The sequence below is a fragment of the Macaca thibetana genome, chromosome 12 (genome assembly GCF_024542745.1).
Source record: "Macaca thibetana thibetana isolate TM-01 chromosome 12, ASM2454274v1, whole genome shotgun sequence".
Lineage (NCBI taxonomy): Eukaryota > Metazoa > Chordata > Mammalia > Primates > Cercopithecidae > Macaca > Macaca thibetana.
This window is the reverse complement of record NC_065589.1, coordinates 25201797-25217312: the sequence shown is the minus strand read 5'-3', so window position 1 is coordinate 25217312 and position 15516 is coordinate 25201797. Positions and strand designations below refer to the sequence as shown.

At 39.6% G+C, this 15516-nt stretch overlaps 1 protein-coding gene and 1 long non-coding RNA gene across 4 annotated transcripts in view; one reads left to right on the top strand and one right to left on the bottom strand.

Moving 5' to 3' along the window:
- ARPC2 (actin related protein 2/3 complex subunit 2) overlaps positions 1-15516 on the top strand; it is an 870481-nt gene that overhangs the window by 68429 nt on the left and 786536 nt on the right. The window lies entirely within an intron of this gene.
- LOC126932457 (uncharacterized) overlaps positions 1-15516 on the bottom strand; it is a 150097-nt gene that overhangs the window by 112162 nt on the left and 22419 nt on the right. For all 3 annotated transcript variants that reach the window (XR_007718181.1, XR_007718179.1, XR_007718180.1), the window contains exon 2: positions 6266-6442. This is a non-coding gene — a long non-coding RNA (uncharacterized LOC126932457). The remainder of the gene's footprint in view (positions 1-6265; positions 6443-15516) is intronic.

The window sequence follows — 15516 nt, the reverse complement described above, 5'->3', positions numbered from 1 at the left end:
GCTCTCTCTCTCTCTCCCTCACCCCCCACCACCTCACGCCCCACAAAAGGAAAGGGTGGATTTTCATCCTACTTTGCAAACATTTGGGGAGTATCAACCTTGTGCTAGGATTTCTATTGGCCAAAATGTTGAAGATAAGGGCCAGAGAAGATGTATAACATAAGATATGCCATCCAGAGATAGAAATTCAAGAGCATCATTTTGTGTTGTCCTATGCTTCCTATGAACAAGAAAATTACTATTTATTGCTTTCAAAATATACAAACCAGAGAAGGGACACTGATTAGCTTTGATTTGGCTTCTGTGGTTGAGGTATAGTTCTGTAATGCTGTCTGCCTTTCTGCAAAACTGTGGCAGCATTCCTCTATCCTAATTTTCCAGCTTGAGGAAACCTACTTCCATCTTGAGAAAGACCCCTATACAGAAACATTTAGAGACTCCTAAAGGCAAACTGAGCAAAGATAAGATGTGTGCTTTTCTCACTGTGGCTTTGGTCAAGTCTGTTCCCCTCTTGTGGCCATGGTTTCCCCATATGTATGAGACAGCCAGACTAGACCTCCAAGGCTCCTCTGAACTGAAATAGTCTACCGATCTGTGGGACTCTGCCTCCCCTTCACCTCCACCTCCCCACATACACACACAACTCCCTTCTCTGCTTTGTGGTAAAACCCTGGCTCCCTCCTTTTTCTTCTTGGCTTCTATACCCAGGGCCCCATGCTGTCAGAGGAAAAGGAGTAGCATAGATATTCCATACTAAACAATTAGAGTCTGGCTGTTATTTGTGTTACTGCCTCCAGGTTGGGGGTGGGATAGTATTTCCATTTTAGTAAGACCCTATGGGACTTCAGCATCAGTACAGTTGATAGAAAAAAGAAAGAGGAAAGGAAATAACAGACTTTCCAAAGACTTTTACTCGCCACTCAAGTCTCAATGTGCCATTTTTATGAATAACATGGTCCTAGAAAAGTCTATCTCATGGAAGAGCAGAGAGCCATATTTCAGAACCATTAGGAGAGAGTGAAAGGAAACAAAAGCTCTTGGAAATTACAGCAAGAGGGAAGATTAAAGCAGAAAGGTTGCTGTTTAGGATATGCAAGGAGAAAAAGACTTGAGATGATCAGGGATAGTGAGTCTATATGCAACAGCTGCTAGCCTGGAAGACATGGCTAAATGACCATAGCTTCCCATGCAGTCTCAAATCACCTCTCAAAGCAGCCTCCAGGAGCTGCCACCATTGATCTGTTGGTAAGGGAGGCTGAGCCTCCTGGGAATCCATTAGGTTATACTGAAATAGGCAATTGCGGATCTGGCAGATAGGAGTTAGGAAAGAGCAGGGGAGCTCCTCTGACATTTTGAGGGTGATGGCATGAGTAGCTAACCTGGTGCCTAATGAGCAGGGCCACATCAGAGATCAAAATGCTTGAACCATGGTTGACCTCAAATTCTAAGGGGTCATGGCAGTGCACTGTTCTCTCTGCTACTCAAAGTAGAAACCACCCCTACAGCCCATCAAGTTCCCTGTCCAGTCTCTCCTTGAGAACTTCCAGGAGCAGGGAGCTCACTACTTTTTGAGTCTGCTTCATTGCCAGGCAGCTCTATTAGGAACTTTTTCCTTGAGTTGAGGAAAAAACTTACCTGTCTGTAACATGCACCCACAGAGTCTAATTCAGTCTTCTGAGACCACACAGTGGGAAATAAATAACTAGGGAATTGATTAAAATCCTGTTGTCAGATAGAAGAGCTGAGTGGGATACCCAGTTTACTAACTAGCCTGGAGCTATTCATCTCCTGTGGAAATCCAACAAGGTAAGTCCCAACACCTAGGACAGGCTTTGCACATGGAAAAGTGGCCAGAAACGTGGGAATTACAGGACCAGAGAACCTGAGCATGATCAGAAGTTCTCAACAGCCAGGGATATAAAGAGTGGAAAAAAGAAGTTATCACTAGGGTCATTCCTATTACTTATGTATAATTTGTTCTCAATATCTTCTCAAAGCTTGTAACAGGGCTTGGCATATATGAGATGCTCAATAAACATATGTGGAAAGAAGGAATCTCTAATTAGAACCTTGCTAATGGTTCTAAGTTTTCATCATCTGATCATTTATGCAAACAACATTTAATAAGCATTGCATGTGTATTAGGCATTGGAGAGTTTATAGATAAATGTGACGTGAGCTCAGAACTGAAAATCTGATGGGGAAGGAAAATACTTACCCAAGTAGCCATAAGTGCACTAAGAAAGGGTCAAGATAAGACATGGTGAGCCCCCTAAACACAGGGACATATTGTAAAGAGAGTTAACAAAAAGCCTTGATGTAAAAAAACTCTTCAACTAGTGTCACTCTGTTAAACTTGAAGCTCAACATTACCTCTTTAATTGACAAGAGCACAGACTAATGATTCAAACTAAAATTCTAAGATGTGAATTTCCCGATGGAGCTGGAGAGAGAACGTTTCCCATGGAGGGTCCTTGTTTCTGGCTCTCTCTTTGCTTCCTGGCAAGACCTCAATTGGCACTCCTCCGGATGACCCACCCTACTGTAAACTTCTCCCTGGCAGCTCACCTTCTCCCTGGACTTGCAACTGCTAATCACATACCTGGCTGCAGCCAAGAGATTTCAGGAAATGGTACTTTGGAAACTCGTCTTTAAAATGAAAACAGATAAAGCAGCTGGCAGTGGAGCCAAGGAAAACTTCACTTTTTCTGAAAAGCAAGCAGCTTGTTGGCACCGGAAACCTATGTGCCCAGCGCCATCACCACCACATCCTCTAATAAATGCACCAGCACACATAGGATACACAAACGTTCCTCAGCAAGGCTGCAGAGCACACCCTCGAAAACCTGAGGAACCTTTTTCCCACCGCCCTTTGGAGGACCCTACAGCCCCTGGAGCCCTTGGAGGCTCAAACCCACAAGGCCTGCATTGCATACTTCCTTCTAGAGAAACACTGGTGGCTTCTTCCTCCACACTGCAGACAATGTAAAGCAAATTGAGTGAAATTTTTGTAGGCATTTCTAAGTTAGATGAATCTTTTAGCAATTTTCACTTATAAGCAATGAGGGTTTTGTTCCCAATTTAGTAAAAGGAAAAATAAAAGATGTGAGTTGGGACCATTTCTGCTATGAGGGTGGCATTAGTAAGCTGACCTTCACACTGTGGGAGGCAGCTGAACCCTGCCGAGAAATGTCATTTAAACAATATTCCCTTGCACAGTTGTAACACTTTCCAATTTACAAAATGTTTTCACTTGCCTGCTCTCATGAGAGCCTCACAGCAAAGTTGTGTCATTGCCAGGATTATGGTCATCACTGCATGCAGATGAGGAAACTGAGGTGACAAACAATAAGCGGTTTGCTCCAGCACACGCAGAAAGGAAACCACAAATCCAGGACTGGAGTACAGACCTCCCCTGCTGCATTCGGCTGCTTCTTCAGGGACTTGTGGCTGCTTCTAACCTGAACGTCGGATCATTCAACAAATCTCAGATGCCTCATGAATAAAAGCTAATAGAACGTCTACCTTTCTATAAATCATGATAGTTCCTGGTTCTTGGGATAAATTTCATGAAGCTATAGCAAAATTTTAAGTTTTTAGAACTTAATCCTCTTCCCTGTAGAATGGACTTGGGAGCCAGACTCAGGGAATTATTTGGGTTCATAGAGTAAGGCTCAACTCTGGGCTCTAGGAAATCAGTGTAACTGGTGGTGACCTGAAAGGTATTGAGTGTCCCTCCAGGAATAATATTAGTTATTAAAATGGTGACCTATCTGTTTGTTGTCAGATTCATTGCCAAGACTTGCTCTGCCCTGTTCTGCATCACAGGGGCTAGCCTCCTCCTGGTACATTTCCCAAGCTCCTGTTCCATCTGGCTCCTGATTAAGTTTGGCCAATGGGAGGCCTCAGAAGAACATTAGAGGAAGGAAAAAGCCAAGGTATTTCCCCTATTTCATCTGTTTTTAGAGACATTGCAGCAGTGGTCTGGTCTCTTCTGGGGTTTCACTTCCACCAGGAAGCCTCTCCCTTTGCAGTCTCAGTTCCTAAACTCTGCTAACGTCACTTCCTGTCTCACTCACTTTAGCCCTAGCTAGAAATATCTTCCTGATAATCTAAGGCTTGTCTCACCCATTTGCCCTTTTTGCTCTGGCAACACCTTTGGAGCAAGTGTCTCATATTAAGGTTCATCTCTTGACCTGCCTGGCGTAGATTCTGTTTTCCTGCCTGAAACTTAACCAACACAGCTACCGTTTTATATGCACCTTTCTTAGCTTCTGCTACTCTGCTTAACATTGTTTGATGTTAAAGAATCATTTGGTTCAACCAACTTCCTAAACAAGGAAGAGCTTGGACAGTGGTGTACTGGTAACTGATATTTAACAATTAGTTCTCCAAGAAAGTAAAACTTTGATTTATAGCATTTGCCAATTTCCGTGGTGCAAATACTCCCATCATGGCTGATTTCAAGCTACCAGCATAATGTCACTGAAAATGGATTTGGAAAGAGACACACAATAAACGAGCTGCTGCAGCCAGCTCATGGGATATCTGAGCAAGGACAACTGTATACCTTGAGGCAGGTGAACAGAGAAGGGTTTTGGGCAGAGTGCTGAGTTGCTCTAAATAAATTACAAAAGTTTTTGAGCATTCAGAGAGTAATGAGAAGCCCAGAAGAAAGAGGAAACAGCAGAGAGCCAAAAAGGAAAACAAGGGAAAAAAAATATCAAATAGGAAGTTGTGGAGTCAAGTATTAAGAGCTGTGAGCTGTAGTTTTCCCCCAGAGGACTAAAGAATCAACAGTAAAAGATCTCCTTATCATTAATGCATTGGAGAACTGGAATTATTTGGGAGGGTGAATTGAAGAGCCAAGGGAATTGCCAAAAAAACACAGAACCACAAGTAGGTTAAAATGGATTGTAGAGTGGCATCGTCAGAAGGGGCCTCAGAGATCCTGCATTCAAACAGCATTATTTAACAGATGAGGAAACTGAGCCTCAAAAAGGCCAAGACCATCCTGGCATATAATGGCAGAACCCCAGTCTAGAACGGGTTTCCTGACAAGGGCATTCATTCATTCAATAAATATTGCTTGGTGCTAGACATCTATTGTGAGCACCACAGACATGGTCCTTATCTTCAAGGACTTTACCATCCACTGGAAGAAAGAAGGATTGAATAGCTTATCATAGAATGTAATTGTTTCTTCACGTGATGAGTACTATGAAGAAAAAACAGAGGGCATTTTAATAGACCAAACACAAAGACCTAATTTAGACCAAGGGGTGCAGAAAAGCATCTCTCAGGAAGTCTGACCCTGAACTGAGAAAGGAATGAAGAACATGAATCCATCATGTAAAGACGAGGGAAAAGAGGGCTCCAGGTAAAGGGACTTCAGACACAGTGGCTCTGCTTCAGGGTTTGGTCCAAACAAATGCCTCTTGAGTAGTATATCTTCTCTTTCATCACTAAACACTTTGAAATTTGTTATATCCTCTAAGCCCTGAGTTATAAGCAAGATGATTAAACTTTGTCATAAGGTAGTATCTTGAATTTAGGTGCAAATATGTGTGTGACTAGCTGTTAACCATGTACTTTGGAGTGAAAACTGGTGGGTGCCTTGGGCCTGGGCAGTGCTGTACGGAATACTCAACTCCTGTCAGTGGCAGCCAGCAATGCACCCTGTAGATCCCAGGCCAAAGTGAAGCCCTTGCTTCCCTCTGTGGGCAAAACTGAGATAAAGGAATACATTCTCCAGGCCACGTCATTGTATTTTTACCTGCCAAAACCCATTGCTGATGTCCCTTGCCTTCCCCAACTGGTGGAGGTGGACAGCATACCCCAGGGAACCTGAAAATTCCTGAGCTATGGCCCATTCCCTTCGCCACCTGTGAGGCTGAATCTGAGCCATTTCTTTCCCCTGGGCTTCATAACCCCGTCTGCCAGCTACATTCCTCCCATCTTGATCTATGGAGGCTGGGAAGAGACATGAAAGCTTGCTTTTGCTCTCACGTCAAGTAAGTCCATCAATTATGCTTTCTAATCTTTAATTCCACTATTTTATCATCAATTAACTGAAGCCAGGTTTATCTTCAATTTGTTATGACCTCTCCAGCCCTTAACTTTAGACAAAGCAAACACCACCATAAACACCCCGAATGGACTTGCTACAAAAATTTGGGTAAATTTTATTTTTCTCATCTCTAAATTAAATGCATAAAGCCAACCTTTGCAGGGAAGTGGCTGTAAGGAAGAACAAATAACTTACTTGTAAAATTTCTGGAGCTCTTCCTGTAGCACCATCTGGAGAGCCCAGTGCTATAATCCCATGGATATGATTGTGAGGTCTTTTGAGAGGAGTGTCTTTTTTCAGGCAGCTAGAATGCCAGCCCACGAATATTTCATGGATTTGGCATGTTGACATCCCTCGGACTCAGTTTCTCTCCTTTGCGAAATAAGATAAATAATACGGTCTAATCAACTGGCACCATAAGAACAACTCTCAAAATAATTTTGTGCACTTTAGAAGGAAAGACATCAGTAACATTCAAGATTTTTGGCATTTTTCTTGTCATATTGAATCACTCCAAAGTAAGGGTTTTAAAAAATCTAAGTGGGGAAATTAGCAAAGATATCCATCCACACAAATCAGTATGTTTCTTTTTGGCATATGGCATTACTATGCATTTTGATGTTAAGGATAAGCAATTTTCATCAGTATTTTTTACATGTGCTGAGTCTTTTCTCTGAGGCTCCTGGATTCAAGGGGCTGGATAGATGGGAATTCCTGCTGTCTCTGGAGAAGAGCTTATTTCCTTTCCCAGGCTTCCCAACCCCACCCAGGATCACTTGTCATTGAGATTAACCTTTGTGGAGAGGCACCCAGGAGTGCAACTCTCTGCGAGTGTGACAGCTTTTTCAGGATATCAGGAAGTGGAACGTGTGTGTGACCCAGGAGGGACACACATCTATGTTACAGAAGAAGGCTGAGGCTGCAAAACATGCCCCAGAAAGGAAGCGGATGTTATACCTTTGCTACCTCGCTGTTCTGAAACAGGAAGACATCCATCTGTCCTTCTGGGCATTCAACATTCCACCCACAAACTCCCCTCCTGGAGTCTCTCTCTGGTTCAGTGAATCCTATGTTCCAGAAACCAGCCCTTCCCCCACCTCAACCCAGAGGACTTACTAGTTTTGATGTGAAAGGTATTGATTCAGGAGCTCTTGATGGCTGATGGCTCCCTGCTAAACCATTGATTTTTATTAAATGCCCTCCCCCTTAGTGCATTTGGCAGGTCCCAGAATTCTGTTTCCTTGTGTTCCTTTCCATTTTCTTCATTGTAAGCCCCTCCTCCATCAAATAAACCCTAACTTGGGTTTAAGACCTTCTTGGAAGATGATTCTATACCCTCCCTTTCTAGACCTCCACAATCCTCACTCTCATTCAAATGAGAGAATCACTAAAGGGCTCCTTGTCCTTGCCCCCCAGCAGACCCTCATAAATCCACAGTGAGTTTTTTTTTTTTAATTAAAGCGTCCAAATAATTAATGATCAACTCCATTTGTGCCATTGAAAACCAAAATGTCACACGGTTGAAAAGACCCAACCAAATAATTCAGTGTACCCTATAAAGCTTTAAAAAAGCAGAGCCCAAGAGGCCTGCATGACCGGTTTCTGTGCTGTCTGAAAAGCTTGGTTGGGTTTTTGGGCACTTGATTGGATTCCAGGAATAATGTGCCCTGAGCACAAAGGGCTCTTTTGATGTGTCTGTGCCATAGCTCCTCCCCCTTTCCTCCTCACTTTACCTGGGATACACATTCTCCTTGTCTCCCAAGTTGGAAAAAATAACCCATGGAAGAGAGGAAAAAACAGCAGAGGGAAAATCAAGGGTGGAAGTGGGGAAAAATTCTGCAGTTCTTAGTCTGGTTACTAAAGTCTTGTTATTCCAGAAGGAATAGAAGAAGTGACGTTTATACAATGTCTGTGACCAGACAATGGGAAACCGTAATGATAAGATGTCTCTTGTTTCAATATGGTCCCTTGAGCTATAGGTAATGAGTGAGTCTTCGAGCGAAGACTTGCCAGTTTCAAAGAGTCAGAGGTATGGCAGGTTACCAACCCTAGAAATCAACATGAATTTAGATGCCTAATCCAGCCGAAGAATCTTATAGATAGTGAGTCCAGCTCATTGGTTTTCCATGGGTACCAGAATATTCAGGAAAGATGGAAAGAAAGAAGACAGAACCTCCATTGCTAGAATGTTCTTAAAAAGTGGCAGAGCAAACTAGAGGCCAGGATTATATTAGCAATGGCCCTGAGAGATGAGGAGTGTGGGTCTAGCCCCAGCATATGGATGTCCAGATTGGCAGCAAACTGCAGTAAGCTGGTGCTAATTCAGGGCTATTTTTGTCTGTCTGGGCTAACTTGAAGAGGATGTTTTATCCTTCTAGCCTCATTCTCCTTATCTACATAAAGATGGACTTGTACTGTACCACCATCAGCTCTGAGATTCTATTTCAGAAATCTATTGCTACCCCAAAATTTGATGGCTGACAACAAGAATCTACTTATTTAGGTCTTTTTGGTTTTATCTCAATGATGTTTTATGGATATCTGTGTAGAGGTTTGTACATATATAGATTCATTGGTAGATTTATCCCAACTATATGTTTTTGATGTTACTGTAGATGGTATGCTTTTTAAATTTTATTTTTAAATTATTTGTTAAATATATTTATTTATATATGTATATAGAAATGTTGATTTATATACACCAGCAAATCATCAGCTCTGAGATTCTATTTCAGAACTCTATTGCTGCCCCCAAATTTAATTGATTTTTGTAGATTGAATTTGTATCTAGTAACTTCACTAAACTCACTTACTAATAATTTTTTATAGATTCTCAGTCTGTCTTCTCACCATCAATTCTCAGCTGGTGAGATCACAAGGAAGATGCTTGATATATCTTTTAGGTTTCTTAGGTTGTAAGCAACAGAAGTGACTCTGACTAACTTAGATATAAAGTAGAATCTATTTTAAGGCTATGGGATAGTTCTGTGAATCACAGAAAAAAAAAAAAAAAGAACTGTTAGACCTCAGAAAATGAGAGGGCCTAGAATAGCATTCAGGCACAAATCAACTATCTCTATCAGGACGATCTCTGGACTTACCCTTGTGTAACTTCTCTTAAGATTCAAATTCCTCAGAGAGCAGATCTTGTTGGTCCTATTTATCTCCAGCCCTTGGCCACATTGCCAGTCAATTGAGAGGCCCACCAAAACTGCATGCAATGCCAGAAGAGTGCTACCCCAAAGGAAATTCAAGGTGTTGTTATGCAAAGGGAGAACTCATGCTGGAGACATAAAACAACACGAGTGCCATGTATGATATCTAATTAGAACTTTCTGCCCATCACTCATCAGGTGTACAGACTAGCACTTAAAGTTTCAGTGATAATAGTGGTGATGGAAAAGATTACAATCTCAGACAGCCCTATCTTCCTATCTAGCCATCAAAAGCACTTGGGTTCACTGTCAATGATCCATGTTATTCATTTATACATGAAAGTAGATCCTTCGCCTAGCTTGGTCTGCCTGGGCTTCAACCTACCTCCCTCTTTCCCATTAATACATTTTGTGCTGTTGAAATAGGCTTGATTAGTAATCAAATACATCTGTGTTCTGTCTTGCTTTCTTGCCTCTATCTTCTGTCTCCTTTTAAGGGTGGTGGTGTGTTTACTTTGCTGCAGTTACTTTGGAATCAGAGACCTAGTATTTATCCTGATACAATCAGTAACGACATTGAATTCTCTCTGCTTGTTGAACTTTTTATACACTATGTGGGCTTGAGTACACATAGTGCATAAAAGATGTTTGTGGGTTTCCTAGGTGTTTTTAATCCATCAGAAAATGGATTGGGGTAATCACGATCAATTTTCCTAAGGAGGGAATTACAGTGAAAAAAAGTGAGGTTAAAAGGCTCTTATCTCTGCCATCACTCATCCCCACCTTTATTTATTGCCTTCTCTGGTTTTCATTAGCATGCTGACAACCAAAGCTATAGACATTTTCATCCACACTCTGACTGCTGCCCTGATTTCAGTTCCAAGTTATGAAACCTAATCTAAACCTTAGAGGGGAAACTACAAACTGTAACTTTAAATTTCAGTTTACAGAGTCCCCCAGGATGATTCCAGGAATTGAGTTGGGAGGGGTCCTGGGAATCAGAAACCTAACTACCACCTCCTTCCTCCCCTGAAAGGACCCGAGGACATTTGAAACAAAACTCATAAAAGACCATTTTCACAACATCCCAATTGAGAAAAATTGCAAGAGAACATCTCACTCAACCTCCTCCCTGCAATTGCTCCTAACTAATTCCAGATAGAAGGAGGTGTCTCTTAGTCTTCAAGATCACTTGAAGGGCATTTCACAATTCCCCATGGTCACCTGTTTCAAAATATAAGAACTGGATGCCAGGAAAATATTCCTCATATTCAAATACCAATTCTTTCTTCAATTCAGACCATTTGGATAATTAAAGTATAACATTTCAGAACTGGAAGGGGCTTTAAATACCATTTAGTCTAGGGGTTATGACTGGTAACCAAGGATTGAGACATATTTTACTAGGGCCACAGAAAGTTTAATTTTTGAATTTTTGTATTTGTTGCCAATGCTTAGATATTGAGATAGATCCTTTCCAAAAAAAAAATCCAGATAGCTGGAATCTCTAGAAAACACAAAAGATCTGGAAATACAGTGGTCCTCATTCCCACAGCAGCAATTGGAGTTGGGTGCTTCTCTTTGGAGTGGGGTTGTATGGAGAAAATAAACTCTAGTTTATCATAGAACACACCAGATTTGTTTATCTCATTTACCCTAAATGATTAACTTTTATCAGCATCTAAGTTTTTAATCCCTGATTTTTGTGGACATGAACACTGAGAACCAGAAAAATGATCTAACTGAGGTGACCAGCTGTGCAGGTGTGACAAGAGCTAGAACCCAGGGCTCATGCCTTCTAGGCCAATGATCATCCACTACAGAGCACTGCTTTCAGGCTCTTACTATGCCAACCTGGGGCAACTGAACAAGAAAATTAAACAGGGCAGGGAGTTGACATAATAAAAGTTAAAACCTATGATTTCCATATGCCCTGTGATCTTCTGTAATCCTTGGGTCAGCTCAGCAGTAAGGTGATAAAAATGTTCCCTATGGAACCTTAAAGAAGACAATCGGTTCATACCCAGTTTATTGTGAAGGAAAGGTTCAGTGAGAAGACTAGAAGACACAAGTCCATTTATATGATGGGGTGTATATGAGTGGTTTGTTTAAGGAGTAGTTCTCAGCTTTAATCAAGAGGGTACTATGCCCATTCTCAACTCCAAGATGTAGTCCGAAAACCAAAAAAAAAAAAACAAAAACAAAAACACAGACTTATAGAGAATATGAGGGCATAGAGGGAATTCTATCAAAAATTTAAAAAATAATGATTTCAATCTAAGTGTCTGTTTACAAAAGCTACTAAAATCAAAGGTCAATTTGGTAAAAATGAAAATTTAATAGTATATTTCTCAGAAAATTATTCAGACTAGTTAATTAGTCCTATGCAGACACAATATAAAACAGTCTTTTAGTCTCTGAAGAGGGAGAGATCAGTGAGCAAAGTACAAATTCTATGTTAATAATCTCTTGGCACACAAAAGAAAAAAGTAGGTGAAACATTGAGGCAACATTTACAGCCTCAAAGTACCTGATCACTTTGGTGAGTTCAGGCTCTGAATGGGCTAGTTATCATGTGGTCCAAACAACTGAAGAATTAAGTACATCACTAACAACCACTAGTTATTTCAGCCAAGTACAGAAACCTTTGAAATGGTTTCTGGCTGTGAATGTGGCTCAATATAGAAAAAAAGTGGCCAAAAGAGCCTTTCAGATTTCTTTCCTGTAGCCCTTCACTCATAACCAAGGAGGGCTGGAGAAATAGCACTTCTTTCTAAGAGCAGAGACATAATTTGAGTTTGAGATATTCATGTTTAGTTGGAGTTTGAAGGAATTTAAATGGTTTATTACCACCAAGGAGACACTTGCAGTTGGCATTCATGTGGAGAGCAGATTTTGCTAGTTGGAAAATTTGTGAGAAAAGACTTAGTCAAGAGATATTTCTCATCGCCAACTTATTCTTAATAAGCTTGATGGCATTTGAGGGTTATAAAAAATTGATTAACATCCCTTCCTTCCCAGAGCTCACTAGCCAGGAGGGGCTGCCTTTACCACTTGACCATTTCCTCTTCTCTCCCAAAACTTCCTCCTTTAGAATATCAGAACTAAATTAAAAGACCATCTGGAAGGGTTAATCCAGAATCCAGTGGTTTGAATAAAATCATGTATGTAGACACTCTCCCTTTTGATATTGGTTAGATCCCAGAAAGGCTTTCTAGGTGGAGAATTTCTTCCCCCTAATGATGATGAAGACTTTTCTAAAAAAAGAAGAGGAATCCCATATTAGAAAACACAAAATAAAATGGGAACACAAAATAAAATGCAGATCCATGGGGAAAATGATACATGTTGAGATAACTGGTTATTAATATGCAAAAACATTCTAATTAGATCCCTACATCTAATTAGTACAAAATTGTATTTAATGTTGATTTTTTTTTTTTTTTTTTTTTTTTTTTTTTTTTTTGAGACGGAGTCTCGCTGTGTCGCCCAGGCTGGAGTGCAGTGGCGCGATCTCGGCTCACTGCAAGCTCCGCCTCCCGGGTTCACGCCATTCTCCCGCCTCAGCCTCCGAGTAGCTGGGACTACAGGCGCCCGCCACCACGCCCGGCTAGTTTTTTGTATTTTTAGTAGAGTCGGGGTTTCACCATGTTAGCCAGGATGGTCTCGATCTCCTGACCTGGTGATCCACCCGCCTCGGCCTCCCAAAGTGCTGGGATTACAGGCTTGAGCCACCGCGCCCGGCCTTAATGTTGATTAAATGCATAGACATCAAAGAAAACTTAGAACCCTTTAGAGGAAATCTTAGAATATCTTTAAAACCTTCAAGTCGAAAAGAATTTTTAATCTATGACAAACAAAAACATTAAAAAGCAACAACTTTAAAGAGGCTTGATAAATTTACCTACGTTAAAATAAATACAAAACTTATATACAACAAAAGATACTATGAACAAGTGAAAAAGATAAGCAATATAGTAGCAGAGGAAATTTGCAAACATGTAACCTGTGAAGATCTGTATTTAGAATACAAACAGGACTCCAAGAATTAACAAGAGGAAAACCACTATCAAAAGCTCTAACATGCATGTAACTGGAATTCCAGAAGGAAAAAAGAAAGACGTTAGGGCAAAAAAAATTTTTTTCGAAGAAATTATGACCAAAAATGTTTCCAAATTTGGTGAAAGACATATTCAAGCAGCTCAGCAACCCCCAATCATAAATTTTATAAATTCAAAGAAAGCCCTGCCTAGACACGTTGTAACCAAACTGCTGGAGACTATGAATAAAGAACAAATCTTAAAGCAGTTAAGAAAAATAATACATTACATACAGAAGAGCAAAGATTCAAATGACAGTGGATTCTCATCAGGAACCATGGAGGCGAGAAGACAGTGGAACAATATTTTTAAAGTGCTGAAAATAAATAAATAAATAAAACTATCAACCTGAAATTTTGTATCTACCTAAAATATTCTCAGGAATGAAAATAAAATAAAAATATTTTCAATAAAGAAAGTCTAAGAATTCATTGCTAGCAGCCTGTGCTACAAAAAATTGCTGAAGGAATTTCTTTAGACTGTAAGAACAAGACACTAGAGTAAAACTTGCATCTTCAGGAAAGAATAAAGCATCAAAAATGGTAAATATCTGGTGTATAAGTCATGGTTCAACCAGAGGAGTATTTGTGCGGTCATGCACTGTATAATGATGTTTTGCTCAATGACAGATGCATACACGATGGTGCTCCCACAAAATTATGATGGAGCATATATAGAAATCTGATATATGGCACTTGATATTGGCATTGTAGATCAAGTAGAGGAAATTATTGGTATTCAGTAATCATGCTGGGATATTTGGTTTTCCATTTGGAAAACTACATATACATTTATATATTATATATTTATATTTATATAAATATATATTATATTTTTATTATATTTATAATATAATTATTATATGTAATATACCATCTAGGTATATATATAATATATACCATCTAGGTTTGTGTAAATATGCTTTATGATGTTTGTACAGCGACAAAATCACCTAAGGATACATTTGCCAAGACTATCCCCATCCTGAAATGGCAAGTATGTGTGTGTTAGAGACAGAAAAGTATATATAGAGATGCATACACAGAGGGGCAGGGGAGTTGTGGGGAGAAGATTATTACAGAGAATTGGCTTATGCAATTATGGAGTCTGTCTAGGGCAAGTGGCCCAAAAGAGAAGATGAATAGACTGAACCCCACAGGTAGAAGTCTCTGGGCTCAGGGAAAGCCTAGACCCTCTTTTAAAGATTTCACACAAGATAATATCCTTTTTAACTAATTTAAGGTCAAACAGTAATGATTGGGGGCTTTAATTGCATCTACAAAATTTCTTCACATCAGCACCTAAATCAATGTTTGACTGAATAACTGGAATGGTAGCTTAGCCTAGCCAAGTTTACATATCAAAAAGCTATTACATCTGAGTAAATATAAAACACTACTTTCTTTCCTTTTAAGCTCTTTAAAATACTTATATTTGCTTACACTAAAAGTGTTAATATTGGTGGAGTTTTTATGAGACATATGTAATATAAAATATGTTGACTATAGAATAAAGGGACTAACAGTGTTGGGTTTACATCAGTGGTAATATTAACTTTTAGTTGACTATGATAGGTGATAGATAGATAGATAGATAGAACAACCATTAAGATATTTATAATCATTCATAGCTTTAAGCCAATATAAATTAAAATAGAATACTAAACATTTTCAAATAATCCAAAATAAAGCAGGAAAAGGGGAACAGAGGAACCAAAAATAAATAGTAATATAATAATATAGTATACCTAAATTTAACCATATCAGTAATTACATTAAATGTTAGTGGTCAAAGCATTTAAAGGAAGATATTGTCAGAGTAGATTTTAAAAAGTTAGACTCTAGCATGTTGCCAACAAGAGACATAATTTAAACACAAAGATACATGTAGTTTGAAAGTAAATGGATAATGGTAAAGATATACCATGCAAACAGCAAGCTTAAGAAGACTAGAGTGACTATATTAACAACAAATGAAAAGAGTAGACTTCATGACAAAGCACACAACCAGGAATAAAAATTTTAAAAGGGACAATGCACTGAGAAGACAGTAATTATAAATATGTTTGTATCTAATAGCAGAACCTCATGAATCAACACTCAATACAATTAAAAAAAAAAAAAACTATAATCTTAGCAGATTTTAACACTCCTCTCTCAGCAATTGATAGAATAACCAGACAAAATATCAG